The following is a 15,703-nucleotide window of genomic DNA, read 5'->3' on the forward strand; positions in this document are numbered from 1 at the left end:
GGGTTCTGTGGTAAGGACCTTGTAAACTGTGTATTGTGATTGTTCCTGTCCCGAAACCCTGGTAAAAGAGGACGTGCTAATTTGTTAGCATGCGTTGGCTTCTCCTTGGCCTGGGCTGTTAAATTGTACCCAATGTTGCCTCAGCGGGGGGAGGGGGGAGAGGGAATTAAGGTGGGTCACTCCCATGGCACCACACTGGCACCACCTTTATGCTTCGCTTTCAAAAAAACTTTCTCGCTACGTATAATGAAGCAATGGTGAGAACTGCCTTTTTGTAACGTCACCCGGGCGTAAGTTCTGTGCTACGCTGAATAAATGGCACTGTAAGTAGAGTCTAAATGTGTTTACCTGGGACCAAAGCCTTTTTAAGAGGGGAGGGTAAACGGCGCTCCTCTTAGTGGGTATTGCTTCTTGGAAAAAATCCCTAGGTCACCTGGCCTTGTCTCCTTCGGGGAAATGTATTGACACTGCTGCACTGTGGCCATGCCTGCACTACAATGCCTATGCTCGCATAGCCCCCTTGTGAGGCTACAGCGTTTGCCCACAGAAGGAGTTTTTCTGCTGGTGTAGTACCATCACCTACCTCCCTGAACGATGCTAGCAGAAGTATTCTTCTGTAGGAAGAGCTGTGTCTGCGCGGAGGTTGACTTATCTGTGTCTCTACGGCCATCTATCTAGGCCAGTATCAATTTTAAGTGTAGACCAGGCCTGTATCAGCTCAAGGTGGGATGTATGTAGTTCTTGCTCTGTTTCTGCATGCAAAGGGGAAACTGCCAAAGTAGCTTGATTTCGCTGTTGTAACTCAGCTGATGTAGCCACTGATAATCAAGGAGTCTCTGTAATACGTTGGCTACAAGTATGGATGTGCCACACACACGCCAGGATTTTCAAAAGAACCCATGGGAGGCAAGGCACCCAGATCCCATTGAAATTCAATGGGAGATGGGCCCCCAACTCCCTGAACCACCTCTGAAAATCCCCCCCTGTGTCTTTGCACCCGATCTTGTCATCTTTGGCCTTTACTGTGTACACCAAAGGCCAAGGAGCACTTCCGATGCATTTTTGGTCTCCATGGAAGTCTCTTGCCCGCACATTTTGGCCCATGTGCAATTTGTGCAATATGGCATGTTGTTTCTGGCAGCTTCTTTTGACCTTTAAATGAATCCTCAAAGGTCTGGTTTGAGGAGATCCAGCTGAAAATCAGAGTCGTCCAAAAAATAAAACAGATGGTGGCTGGCCAGTGCTGCTGCCTGGAGTGTTTCTGTCTAGATGAGGTGGCCAAGTTTCTTTTTCCTGAGAGGGCCTTTTTCACTTCATTGGCTGTTATTCTGTGTATAGTGGTTGAATACACTTTTCTTCCAAGCCACTGGAGGACAGATAGTATGGGTTTGTGGTTAGATGTGTCATTCCATTTAACTTAATGAATTTCTGACATTTTGCTGAAGTAAACTGTGCTATCACTAGCTAGGGTTACCGTATTTTGAGTGTCCAAAAGGAGGACACTCCACGGGGCCCCGGCCCCGCCCCCAGCCCCGCCCACGCCCACACCCCAACTCCACCCCTTCCCCAAAGTCCCCGCCCCAACTCCGCCCCCTCCCCTGCTTCCCACGAACATTTGATTTGCGGGAAGCCTGAAGCAGGTAAGGGGGGCTAGTGGGGGGAGGAGGCGCGGCCCAGTCTGGCCCACCCGGCGTCTCCAGCCTGGGTTGGCTTGGGCCCTGGGGTGCCGGCCCTGGGCCAGCCCCCGGCCAAGCACCCCCGGCCCACCCAGCACTGCTGGTCCCCGGCCCCCGGCTCGGCACCACCTGCCCAGCCCCCGGCCCCCGGCTCGGCACCACCTGCCCAGCCCCCGGCCCCCGGCTCGGCACCGCTGGCCCGGCCCCGGCCCCTGCCCCAGCACCGCTGGCCCCGCATGTCTCGATTTTCCCGGACATGTCCGGCTTTTGGGGATTTCCCCCCGGACGGGGATTTGGAGCCCAAAAAGCCGGACATGTCTGGGAAAATCCGGACGTATGGTAACCCTATCACTAGTGAACTGCTCACGTGTATCACTTCCTGCAGATCTCACCTGTGCTCCCTCCTCTTATGTTAGGTCAAAGATCTGGAGCAGCATTAAGAGGCTCTTCCATCTCCAGTTCTGGCAGGGGGAGGATTCCCTTGCTGCAACTGCTGCAGAAGACAGCTGTAAGGCCGTCTCCTGAGGCCCCTCTTGCAATCTGAAGGAACAAAATGGACACCGTGTAGAGTCAAGCACGTGGGTTTATTACGCGCAGTGCTGGCGGAGTGTCACTTTGCTTATTAGGCTCAGAGGCACTGCAAAACAATTGATTACAAAGGATTATATGGATTTTTCATAGGCGGAGGAAAGTGACAGGGTGGGTGGTCCCGAGCCCCTGGGTAGGTCTAGCAGCAAGACAAGATAAGCACAATAGCCAATAGTCAAAGATTACATAATGTCTCTGCCCCTGGTTTCAGGTTAACAAGTAACATACAATTAGTACAAAGGTGTTTTTCTTTAAACAATGTATAAAGTATATTAGTATAAAATATATATGTTGAATTCTGATTTGAGTTCCATAGGAATGAGGTAGCCCTTCTGATTGTCCAACAGGTACATACCTGGGGGTTAAAATAAAAAGACATTTGAAAAGTACCTGGCAATAGAAATTGTTTTCCATGTTGCTCATTTGTGCTTCTAAAGGCAGGCACTGGTATCTGTGGGAAGCAGGAGGGAGGATGTCATCTCTCATACTGAGATGCTTGAACCTCTTCCATAAACTCAAGGTTGATGTGTGGGGAGAGTATGGCCACCTCCTCTGCCAGAGGAGTGGACACAAACCTAATGGCCTCCTTCCATTCCTTTGGCCTGTTTGCAACTTCAGATAAAAGTGCCAATGATTGGTCCCCTTCTGGCATTGTGCTGACCAAGCTTATCTTAGTAAAAAGCAAGGTTGTCTTTTGTTTGCGCTGCTTCTCTTAGCTAATATTGTTCACTGTTTACTGGGCCTCTGGCCTCTTGACCAAACTCTGGACTTTGGGCCTGTAAAAAGAGCTGACATGGTCTGTATCAGGTTTTTACATAAACAGCACATGGATTTTGGCCCTTCACAATCCCGCGTGTGAGCAGTATGACAGGTCTAGGTCTGTGTGGGAGGGGATGTGTCAGGGCAGCATGCAATGCTGCAGAGATTCTGGACAGGGCTGCATCTGATGTGGTAGCCCTGGGAGGTGACCACAGCCCCTGGGGCCTACCCATGTTGTTCTGAGTTACCTCAGGAGTGTCTCCACCTCAGAACAGCCCAGGATTGGAAGGGTGCGGAAAGGTAACTTAAAGACACATTAGCCCCTCTTTCCTCTGGGCTGCAAGGCATAGGCTACACCTGTAAGAGGTGTAGCACAGAAGTTTACTCACCAGAACCTCCCCTTCCCTGCTGCTTCCCCAGAGGACCAGAGGACCTGCCCCGCCCCTTCCCCCCAGGCTTCACCCCTGACTCACACTGCTGCTGACACACTGTCTGTCCTTTGGGCATCTTTTCAATTTGTTTATCAATGTTTTGTTATTAAAAACAGCTCCTTTGTTCTAGATGGCCTGGAGCACAGATCTTCCAACACAAGTTGGTAGCCGTGGATAATGGAATGGAGAGGGAAGGGATATGTGTTCTCCCCTCTCTCCCTTCACAATAGCTTCATGAGCCTACATTAAAAGATCATCACTTCCAGGGCTGAGGGGAGGCAATGTGGAGTAGTGGATAGAGCACTGGCATTGGAAGACCTCAGTCTTATTCCCAGCTTGCTTGCTGGGTGAGCTGGGACAAGTCACTTGCCCCTCTGTGCCTCAGTTTCCCCATTTGTAAAATATAGATAACAATATTGACCTTGATAGAGCACTTTGAGATCTGCTGATGAAAAATGCCATGCAAGAGCTGGGTATTATTATAACTGTGTGTTTATGGCCCTGCTTTGATGTCATTCCAATCTAATTTCCAAAGGTACAGCCAGATGTCCCTGTGACTCCACAACAAATAGACGTAACCAGCATTTCAGACCTTTGTATTCAGCCTCAATGTAGAGGCCTTGCCCTAGCTGTGTGTCTTGTTTTGAATATGTCCCAAGACAGACTGTAGCTGTGCACAACTGGGGATGGCTTTAAATAGCCTTTTACAATCCTTCCAGGAGATAATTGACACTGCAGACCCTGTGTCCAGTTCCATTTTTAAGCGATTCCCAGTCACTCGCAGTTCTATCCAAACAATAGCGGGGCTTTGTTTACTGCGTATCCATCCAGGCCAGTTTAATTTGTGGAATCGCCCTCACCGGCTGGGAATCTTTCACCCACAGCACAAAGGACTTTATTCTTTCATCTGGATTGTTTTACACTTGTGTGTTTATGCACACCAAGTACATTTAAAATGATATTGCTCGGTCCAACACTTGGCCAATATGCCACTAATTTGATTGGTGTCCATCACCCTCCCCCGAGTCGTTCATTCGATGCATTTGGTTGCAGCCTCTATGGACATCAAATATCAACAGCTTGGAAATATGTAAGATAGACCTGTATAAGCAAATAGTTCAGTGTAGCATTGTGTCCCAGACCAGCACGGCACCGTGCAGATTTGCTCCAAATTCACAGTGCTGGCTTCCTTTACTCAGTTCTGCCACCTGTGGTAGCCCCCATCTTGGCTACAACTCTGGCGATTGAACCAGGAACCTCTCAAGCTAAAAGCAAGAGTAGCTGTTGCTTGAGCTAGGGCACCTTACCTGGGGCTGTACTAGCCTCCTAGCCTCTGTAGATCAAGTCCAGAAGGCAGATCTGTAGCACACACTCACCGGTGGGTTAAATGTGCATTCTGGCAGCTGGTTCCATTTATGGAACTGGAGATATTCTGCTCTGGCAAGAGATTCTGGAGACTGATGCATTGGCCAGAAAAGAGAATCTCGGTGTAATTCTTTTGGCTTCACTAGTGCTGTGAATGCAGGATGCAGTGTAAAGGTTTTACTCCCCCCAAAAGAGATGGTCGGCCTGGTCTACACTAACCCCCTAATTCAAACTAAGGTACACAACTTCAGCTACGTGAATAACGTAGCTGAAGTTCGAAGTACCTTAGTTTGAACTTACCTCGGTCCACACGCGGCAGGCAGGCTCCCCCGTCGACTCCGCGGTACTCCTCTCGCCGAGCTGGAGTACCGCAGTCGACGGCGAGCACTTCCGGGTTCGACTTATCGCGTCCAGACAAGACGCGATAAGTCAAACCCGGAAGTTCGAATCGCTCGCCGCCGAACTACCGGGTAAGTGTAGACCTACCCGGTGGCTCTCTGCTATCTGCTACACTATTAGTGTCAGACTGCTCCAGTCTTTCAGTGGATTATGATTCCCAGGCCTCTGAAACTTGCTATATATTTATAACCACAGAGGAAAGACTGTCAAGGGAACTCTATTTATTCTGGTACGTTGCATGGTATCAGCTATTTGGGGGCAAGGAACTTGACTTTCTTACATGTCTACAAAGCACCATGCTCTCCAGTGGCACTGCGCTGATGATAGCAATGTCCCCATCTGACTGATCAGAAGCTGCTGCACTTCGCATGGGGTGAGCATTTCTGACAATGTGGCCATTTGGAATGACACGTGGCCACATGCTGAGGGCAGAGAAGTCTCACGCTTTCTGCCTGCTCGCTGAACTTGCCTGCTTGTCTCCTCCTGCTGGAAGCTGAGGCCCAGATCCTACAAGGTATTTAGCCATGTAACAGCCATTGCTGCCAACTCCCGTCCTCTGACTACTGGGCTTGTCCTGGCTTAGTGGAAGTATTTGGGCAGCCCCGTCCATGTGGTGGCTTATCCTGAGAGTGCAATTACTGTATACACTTGTTCATAAGCCAAATATTTTTGGTAAAAAAGTGACGCATCAAAGAGCGGGGGTCGGCTTATACACGGGTCTACACCAAAATTTGATGATTTTAAACTCTATGGAATCATTGAATTGAATATCTAATACATTGTCGTTTTGTTTACCTAGAACATCTGCAGGCATGGAGCCCCTCAGCTCTCTGTGGCCGCGGTTTGCTGTTCCCAGCCAATGCGAGCTGCTCGCATTGGCTGGGAACGGCAAACCACGCCACTGGGAGCTGAGGGGCTCCATGCCTGTGAACACTCCAGGTAAACAAAACGTCCAGGCCCGCTCAAGGCTTACCCTAACTGTCCAGGAGCCAAAGTTTGCCAACCCCTGAAATACAGGGTCCGCTTATGAAAGGGTTGTACAGTTTTTGCTATTTTTACCTAACCATCTTGGGGAGTCGGCTTATAAACGAACGGGCTAATGAACGATTATATACAGCACTTACCCTAGCACGTCACTCTCAGGCTCCTGACGCAGTTACTTTCTCCTCTTCTTTGATCCGCTATCTGTGTCGGACACCCAGGCTCGGCAGACATTTTGAGGGCGGCTCCTGGGCAGAATCTTTCTTCTCTCTGAAGCCACTGATTGTCAGCCTTGCCAGGCAAACCTTTTACATTGTCATTTACCTCAGCTGGTGCGTTTAGGCTGGTGCCAGTGGCAACTGCTTCTCATAGGTCCCTCAAGATGGCACTGGGGGGAGAGGGCACCACTTGCTTAGATTAATAATAATGCTGCGTCTGTCCTCTGCACAATAGTAATGAACACATCCCAACAATTTGTCTTGTTATAATTGTGTGCAGAATATTGGGGAGGGGGCCCAAGGGTAAAGGACAGGAAAGGAATTGTGGTGTTTAGATGCTGCATGTGATTATTAGAACTGGGAGCACTGGCTGTTGGGAGACTGAAAGGACAGGAAACAGGAAGGAGGGGGGAGGAGTTGAGGAGGCTGGGAGAGTTACAGAGTGTGCAGCTACAGCTTGGAAAAGAGACTTCCCCTGTAAATAAAGTTCTGTTGAAGTTGTTAATACTTTGCTTGGTGGATGCAACATTTTGGCAACGAGGATGGATCTTCTGCCTCTGAACCCACCTGCACCCTTTCTGCAAAGCCCAGGTGAGCCTCCAATTGCTTTTACTGCCTGGATCCGTATGTTTGAGACTTATCTGCTTGCAGTCGGTGCGACAGAGATTTCTGAAGTAAGAAAGCGTGCTCTGCTAATCCACTGCCTTGGAGCAGAAGGGCAGGTATATGCTACACTTTTCCCCTTGCAGATGATAAATATGAGACTGCACTCACTCTGCAAAGAACTTTTTTGTGCCAAAAGTGAATGTAGTAGCTAATCGCTACAGATTTCGCCAGCGTGAGCAGAAACCAGGGAACACTATAATGCAGTATATGGCTTCCCTGAGGAGTCTGATTGTAACTTGTGACTTTGGGAATATGGCAGATGAGATGATTAGAGACCAGCTCATTGAGAAAACAACAGTGCTTCGTGTAAGAGAACACTTACTTCTAGAACCACAACTTACACTAGAAAAAGCAATAACCATGGCTACTCAGATTGAGTCAGCTACAGCTGAAGCCAAAATAATGAGCCAGGGTACAGGAGGCCCAGTCCAGGCTGTGACTCCTTTGCAGAAAAGTTCACTATCACTGCAGACAAACAATTGCAAAAGGAAAACGAATGAAAAGCCACTGAATCAGCAAATGCAAAATACAGTAAAAGCATGCTTTCACTGTGGATCCCCACAACATCTTGCAAGCTACACAGGATGTCCAGGAAAAGTAGCTCAGTGCAATCATTGCAAAAAGATTAGGCATTTTGCTAAAGTATGTCGCAGTAGCCAGTTCAATCAACAGGCGCATGCAGTTACAATACCAGATGTTACTGTGCTGAGTGCAGACAAAATCACTACTGCACATATTCCAGAACAGTTAAAGTGCACTGTAAATGTTTCTGCCATACCCTCAGGCAAATCACACTCTATTCAGCTAATGTTGGACACTGGCTCAGCAGTATCTATACTACCTGATTCCATCTATTTGCGTTACTTTAAAGATGTGCCTCTTACTGAACCCAAACTTCACATGGTGTGCTATTTGAAAAACCATATTCCAGTACATGGCTGCCTGCCAGCAATAGTTACTTTTGGTGATCGCTGTGTAACTGTGGAGTTCTACATTGTCCACAAAGGCACTCCTATCCTTGGCAGAGATTTATTAGCTGCTTTAAATCTCAGGGTAGTTAATGGACGATTGATCTTCCTCAGCAAAGCACTCTTGCGGTACACACACCAGTTTCAGCTGGGACCCAACTCCAGGTTGAGGAGAAACTCGGTTGTGCTTATGGGTTTCTGCATAAAGTTAAAATGCGGAATAATGTGTTGCTTGTATGACAGAAATTACGGCGCTTACCATTTTCAGTCAGGGAAGCTGTTTCAGAGGAACTTAGAAAACTTGTTCAAAAGGACATTATTGAAGAGATTAACTCCTCAGAATGGGTTTCACCTATAGTAGTGAGGCAGAAGAAGGGTGTAAAAAGCAACAGAGGGTCCTGTGGCACCTTTAAGACTAACAGAAGTATTGGGAGCATAAGCTTTCGTGGGTAAGAACCTCACTTCTTCAGATGCAAGACAAGGGTGGAGACATTCACCTTTGTGTGGACTTAAGGGAGCCAAATAAAGCTATTGTGATTGACAGCCATCCTCTTCCTCACATAGAGGAAGTATTTGCAGAACTCCGTGGAGCAAAGATGTTTTCTACTCTTGATTTGCAGAGCAAATACCACCAGGTTATGTTGCATGAACATAATAGAGACCTCACAGCATTTATTACACACGAGGGACTATTTCATTTTAAACGTGTTCCATACGGTCTCGCATCAGCCCCAAGTGCCTTTCAAAAAATGATGTCATTGATTCTGAAGAATCAACATGGAGTTCAGTGCTATTTGGATTATATTATTGTGTTTGGAAATACTACTGAGGAGCATGACAATAACCTGCAGTCTGTACTAAACTGCATCAGCAAAGAAGGCCTCAAGCTCAATAGATCTAAATGCAAATTTAGACAAACTGAACTCTCCTTTCTGGGGCATACAATTTCACAGGCTGGACTAAAACCTGATCCAGATCATATCCTGGCAATTTCAAATGCTCCTCCTCCAACAGATTTGCAAACCTTACGTTCCTTCGTGGGTCTTACCTCCTGGTATGCAAAATTCATTCCCAATTATGCTTCTGTCATTGAACCGTTACGAGAATTACTACGGAGAAGTTCAACCTTAGTGTGGACAACGGATGCACAAGTTAGTTTCGAAAGGGTGAAAGACTTGATTGTACATAGTCCAGTACTTGCATTATTCAGTCCCGCATTGCCCACAATTGTAACTACTGATGCTTCTGATTATGGACTTGGGGCTGTCCTCACACAACTTCATGAGGACAACACAGAGAGGACTGTTGCATTTGCTTCAAGGACACTAAGTAATGCTGAGAGAAAATATTCTACAGTTGCAAAAGAAGCACTTGCTTGTGTCTGGGCTACTGAAAAATGGAGAACTTACCTGTGGGGCCGCACGTTCAAGTTGCGCACAGACCACAGTCCTTTGACAATGTTGCTCACCACGAAAGGACGGGGAAGAGCAGGATATCGTATTGCTAGATGGTCTGCAAGACTACTCTCTTTCAATTATGAACTGGAATATAAGCCTGGAAACAAAAATGTGGTAGCTGATTGCCTTTCTCACCTGCCTTTGCCTTCACCAGATGGTCCACTGGAGGATGAGGATGTAGTAGTTGCGCTTATTACAAGCACTCTTACTGCAGTTACAAGAGAACAATTTCAAGCTGCTTGTTCAGCATGTCCAATTCAACAAAAATTACGGGAATTTCTGACAAAGAGATGGCCCAATAACCCTGAAAACCTTGACCCCGTTTTGCTGCCTTATTTTAGAGTTCGGGATGAACTTTATTTGCTCGATGGCTGTGTGCTACGAGGTACACACCGGCTACTTGTGCCAGAAGAATTACAGTCAAAACTCATACACCTGGCACACGATACTCATCAAGGAATTGTCAGAACCAAACAACGACTACGGGATCTGTATTGGTGGCCAGGGATGGACTCAAACTGAAGCACTCATAAAATTCTGTGTCACTTGCCAAATGCATGATAAGACAGCAGTGACATATACCCCTCCATTACAGCCTGTTGCTCTTCCTGAATCTCCATGGGAAAAAGTGGCGATTGACATTGTAGGACCCTTTGATACTGCTCCACTTGACTGTCGTTATGCCATCACTTTAATAGTCTATTTCAGCAAATGGCCTGAGGTGGTGTTTACATCGCAAATTTCTTCTGCTACAGTAATTAAGTTCCTCTCTTCAGTTTTTAGCCAGGAAGGTAACCCCAAAGAACTGGTTTCAGATAATGGTAGTCAATTTACTTCTCTGGAGTTTGAAACTTTTCTAGCAGAGAGGAACATTTTACACAGGAGGTCATCCCTATATTACCCTCAAGCCAATGGGGAAATCGAACAGTTTAACAAAAGTTTGAAAGAGAGTTTGCAAACAGCTAAACTGGAAGGGCGATTGTGGATACCCTTCACTACTGATTTCTTGCAAGCGTACCAGGCTACACGACATGCCACAATGCAAAGATCACCCGCAGAGTTACTTCATGGGAAACAGATGACTACTAAACTGAACATTGCTGGATTGTTAAAGGCACAACCTGATGCCCCACACAGGGATGATGTGAGAAAGACAGTTGAACAGAACCAAGCAAAATCTAAGGCTTTCACAGACAAATGGCGGGGTGCTAAGGAACCAAAGTTTGAGTGTGGTTCCTTTGTTAGAATATGAAAACCTGGACTCTTACGCAAAGGGGACCATAAATTCACAGCTCCTCTTAAAATCATAGAGAAGAAGGGACCTTACACCTATCGACTTTCTGATGGGTGGGTATGGAATGCTTCTTATCTTGCACCTGCCTATGCACCAAGAGGAGATTATGCCAACACCCAGTCTGCATTGGATGACTTCACCGTAGAACCAACACAACAAGACATTGCACTGGAACCGGGGCTTGAGAGATGGCCTGTCAGACTCAGATGGCCACCTGCCTGGACTAAAGACTATTTTATGTAGTATCTACAGTATTTTCAGTGTAATATTCCTGCCAACAGTATAGTGTCTTGTTTCATATTTGTTCCTGTGGTTAGAACAACAATGTTTATTTTAATTTGGAAAGTTTCTTAGGAGAGGAGGGAATGTGGTGTTTAGATGCTGCATGTGATTATTAGAACTGGAAGCACTGGCTGTTGGGAGTCTGAAAGGACAGGAAGGAGGGGGGAGGAGTTGAGGAGGCTGGGAGAGTTACAGTGTGTGCCGTTACAGCTTGGAAAAGAGACTTCCACTGTAAATAAAGTTCTGTTGAAGTTGTTAATACTTTGCTTGGTGGATACAACAGGAATTTACCTAGTAAGATTGTTGCTTGCAAGAATGCTGTTGCCATTCTCTCAGCCTCACTGTGCCTCATTTCTTCTTTAAAAAATAGTGAAATTAGGGTGGCTGGAATTGGAAACTTACCTGCATAAATACAAGACTTTCTTAGTATCTGAGGGGTAGCCATGTTAGTCTATGTCCACAGAAGCAACGAGGAGTCCGGTGGCACCTTAAAGACTAACAGATTTATTTGAGCATAAGCTTTTGTGGGTAAAAAACCCACTTCTTCAGATGCGTGGAGTGAAAATTACAGCTGCAGGTATTATTATACTGGCACATGAAGAGAAGGGAGTTACCTTACAAGTGGAGAACCAGTGGTGACAAGGCCAATTCAGTCAGGGTGGATGTGGTCCACTCCCAGTAACTGATGAGGAGGTGTCAGTACCAAGAGAGGGAAAATTGCTCTTGTAGTGAGCCAGCCACTCCCAGTCCCTATTTAAGCCCAAATTAATGGTGTTACATTTGCAAATGAATTGTAGCTCTGCAGTTTCTCTTTGAAGTCTGTTTTTGAAGGTTTTTTTTTTTTTTTGAAGGATGGCTGCTTTTAAATCTGTTATAGAATGTCCAGGGAGATTGAAGTATTCTCCTATTGGATTTGTATGTTACCATTCCTGATGTCTGATTTGTGTCCATTTATTCTTTTATGTAGAGACTGTCCGGTTTGGCCAATGTACATGGCAGAGAGGCATTGGTGGCACGTGATGGCATATATCATATTAGTCAACCCATCTGCTTTTTGTGGGCCTGATTTTTTCAGAGGTGCGACTCCTGCCCTCTAATTGAATGAGGTGCCTTCAAAAATACGTTCAAAAATCCAGCCCTGTGTCTGTGACAGAGATGACAATTGCTTGCAGTATCCTTGAAAACCTGTATTGAATTCAATTTAAAGTATCTTTGGAGTCTGTTGTGTTAAATCTAAAGGGGTTGTGTGTTATATGGAGTTATATGTAACCTCTCTAGGAGGAAGATGTGATGTGAACCTTGGGGAGTGTTATGAGTTTCAGAGGACTGTATTGAACAGTATGCCAGACAAGAATGGACTTTTGGGAAAAACAGTATCAAGTGGTTTGCCAGGGGAATTTGTAGCACAAATTGAATGTAAATTGCCCATCTCTTGGTTATGCAAAACCCCAGCCTTTTGAAGCTACGCCCTGAGGTGGGGCCCCTTGTCTACTGATCACCAGTTCATGGAATCTCAATATCAAAGGCCCAAGCTGTATAAAGGAAAGCCTACCCTGTGCATGTGGGTGATAGTTTTGAGCTAAGGCCGTTGTGAACTTATTACACAGAAGAACCCTGGATGGGGTTTGAAGGACTGACTCCTACCAGAGCCCTTGCTGCAGTTGGGGGTCATCTCTGCTGAGCTAGTTAGCGTGCATGTAGGTTCTTTTATTGTTTTAATGTTTTCTCTGTAATGCTTTCACCTGAAGAATAAATGTGCTTGCTTAGGAAGAGCTGTGTGGTAACTTCTAACGGCTGGCAATTACAGCTGTTCATAGCCATTGGAGAGAAAGCAAAGCACAGACGCTGGCCGGGTTAGGCAGTCTGACTTGCTGGGATTATCACAGTATAGGCAGGGTACTATGTAGCCTGGGAAAAACCCCAATCAGGAGGAAGTGAAATGAGATGATGGCTGAGGAACTGGGACCCTAGAGTGGGTGCCCCCAAAGACCCTGGGAGGGGGGAAACACAGGTGCTGTTGTCCTGAACGGTGACAATATCTATCCATCTAAGGTATTTATATGTCCCCCACTACTATAGTATCTGAGCACCTCACAATCTTTAGTGTAGTTATTCTCACAACTCTCATGGGAGGTAAGGAAGTGCTATTATCCCTGTTTTACTGATGGGGAACTCAGGCACAGTTGGGCTCGAATGCTCAAAAGGAGGTAGGCTCCTCACTTCCATTGGTTTCAATGTGCAGTGTTGTGGTAGCCATGTTGGACCAAGGATATGAGAGAGACAAGGTGGGTGAGGGAATCTCTCTTACTGAACCAACTTCCGTTGGTGAGAGAGAAGAGTCTGACCTGACGAAGAGCTCTGTATAGCTTGAAGACTTCTCTCTCGCCAACAGAAGTTGGTCCAATAAGAGAGATCATCTTACACACACACACACACACTCCTTGTCACACTGACATCAATGGAAGTGAGGAACTTAACTCCTGTTGCGCGTTCCACCCTTAGAGCCAAATTTTCAAAGGTTTTTGAGGCCAGATTTTCAAAAGGTGTCCAGGCAGCAAAGTAACTTGCCTGCGATCACATAGGAAGTTTGTGGTGGAGCAGCAATTTGAACCAACATCTCCCAGGTCAGTATCCGAACCACTGTCAGGCACATGTGCTTAGTTTACTGACAAACATGAGTAAGGAACTCCTCCTGTTCCTCTGGATGAATGAACTGGCTTCTACTGTGCCTTGTTCATCATCAACAAAAATAACAGCTACGTTCCAGCTGAACAATCTTTATTGGTTCTGATGGAAAGGACTGAACACAGACTTGCTTGGGGAGCTTGCAGCCCTGGTAGGTAGAAAAAATCAACCTTCGACTTGTAAATGGAGCCCATTTGATCTAGAAGCTATGGAAAGAGAATCAATATGGGACTCTACAATGTCATATGATAGTCATTTTTCTTACAATACCCGTATGTCAAGGCAGTTTGATTGTGCACAAAACTGCCACCCTAAGGCTCCTAACTAGCAAACATTTAGGCATGTACTTTGCTCACATTCATAAAATTAAGCGACTACTCATGGGCATAAAGTTAACCGTGAATGTAAGCATTTGCAGGATCAGGACTTACGGTGAGAGCAGTTTCAGATGCAATGATACCTCTAGTTAAAAGTGAAGCAATAACAGTGGGTTACTTTCTCATTGCCTCAAACTATCTACCAGACCATCTGCCTCAAATAGGCAGCAGTAGTTTGCACTTCCTAACATAAAGTTGATTCTGAAGTGTATTTATGTATCTGTCTGTGTGCGTAGTATATCAATGTCTTTTTTTTAATCTTGTTTCTTATGACTTCAAGAAAGGAAAAAACCCCACTCTTCTTAAGCCTTGGGCAATTCAAAAATAGCGACATTTTTGAGGGAAACAGACGGGAGAAAGTGATCACTGCTGTTTAAAATATGTGATAGATTGAAAATCAACATTGACAGTTCTGGCAAGGTTCATTTTACTCTCCAGAATGTTGTTTGACAGCAAGTGATTTACATTTTGGAGCATCTCTTTCTAAACCATTTGCGGCTTATTTTGCAAGCGATGTATTCCTGGGAAGTAAACATGTCTAATATTTTAGGCGCCCTCTCTGAAGTTTCTGGTCATAAAAGCAAAGATGAAGTTATGTTAAATCTGCTTTTTTGTTATTAGAAACCACACACTGTCCTCCAAGTTCTTTTAATTTATTGAGATTAATAGTAACGGTAATAACCTGGTGAATTTTTGACCTGACATTTGTTTCATCTAGGGTCATCGTACCATACAAGCCAGTGTTTGGCCTCCCCTGATTTAAAAACAAATGGAAACAAAGGGTGGAAACCTCATAGATTTAACCACTGACTGCCGAGTTAAGCTGGGACCAGCCTCCTTGAGATATTACCTTCCCCTCCTTTCTCTTCATGTGAGTCCCCCTCCGTTGTGATCAGCTGGGGTGCTCTAGCTGCAGTTTCCCATGTCTTTTAAAAGGGAGGGTGAAGCTGGCAGGGTATTTTCTCTCAAAGTTGGAAATCTTTGCTTCTCTTCCTCCACCTTTTTACCAAATTGGTTCGAAACAGCCCATTTATTGATCTTCGGATCATGCAGCAACACCCCTTCAGTTTTGGCATTTGGTGGTGGTTGGAGTTTTTTGGATGGTTAGGGTGTTAGAGTTCAGGGCAACTGCACCTGTACCCCTATCTGTGGTCCAGCAATGGCACTCACTTCCCTAGATCCCCAGCTGTCAACTCTCTTGGGCAAAGACTTGCCTCTCTCTCTCCAGACCAGGATTTTTCCAGGCTGCCCAGTTCCCTTCTTACGCTGTGAATTCCCCAGCAGGTCAGACTGCCTAAGTAGCCTGTTTTGCTTTCCCTTCAGAGGCTATAAACAGCAAAATTTCCCACAGTTATACGTTACCACACAGCTTTTCCTAAGCGAGCACATTTATTCTTAAGGTGAAAACATCACAGAGAAAACCTATTACAACAATAAGAGAACCTACATGCATGCCCATAAGCTTACCAGAGATCACTCCAACAACACCTGTGGTAGGAGTCAGTGTTTCAAACCCCACCCTAGGGCTTTTCTGTGGTAACAAGTTCATAACTGCCT

General features: G+C 45.9%; 1 protein-coding gene across 4 annotated transcripts in view; it reads left to right on the forward strand.

Annotated features, from left to right (window-relative positions):
* The window catches only part of CRHR2 (corticotropin releasing hormone receptor 2), a 260,488-nt gene that overhangs the window by 35,263 nt on the left and 209,522 nt on the right, over positions 1 to 15,703 (forward strand). The window contains exon 1 of one of the 4 annotated variants that reach the window (XM_034759889.1): positions 3,189 to 3,323. The exons of the other annotated variants lie outside the window; for them this stretch is intronic. The gene's annotated coding sequence lies outside the window, so the exon portion shown is untranslated. Of the gene's footprint in view, positions 1 to 3,188; positions 3,324 to 15,703 lie in introns of those variants that run through there. 4 annotated transcript variants of the gene reach the window in all.

Source organism: Trachemys scripta, chromosome 2, assembly GCF_013100865.1.
Source record: "Trachemys scripta elegans isolate TJP31775 chromosome 2, CAS_Tse_1.0, whole genome shotgun sequence".
Taxonomy (NCBI): Eukaryota; Metazoa; Chordata; order Testudines; family Emydidae; genus Trachemys; species Trachemys scripta.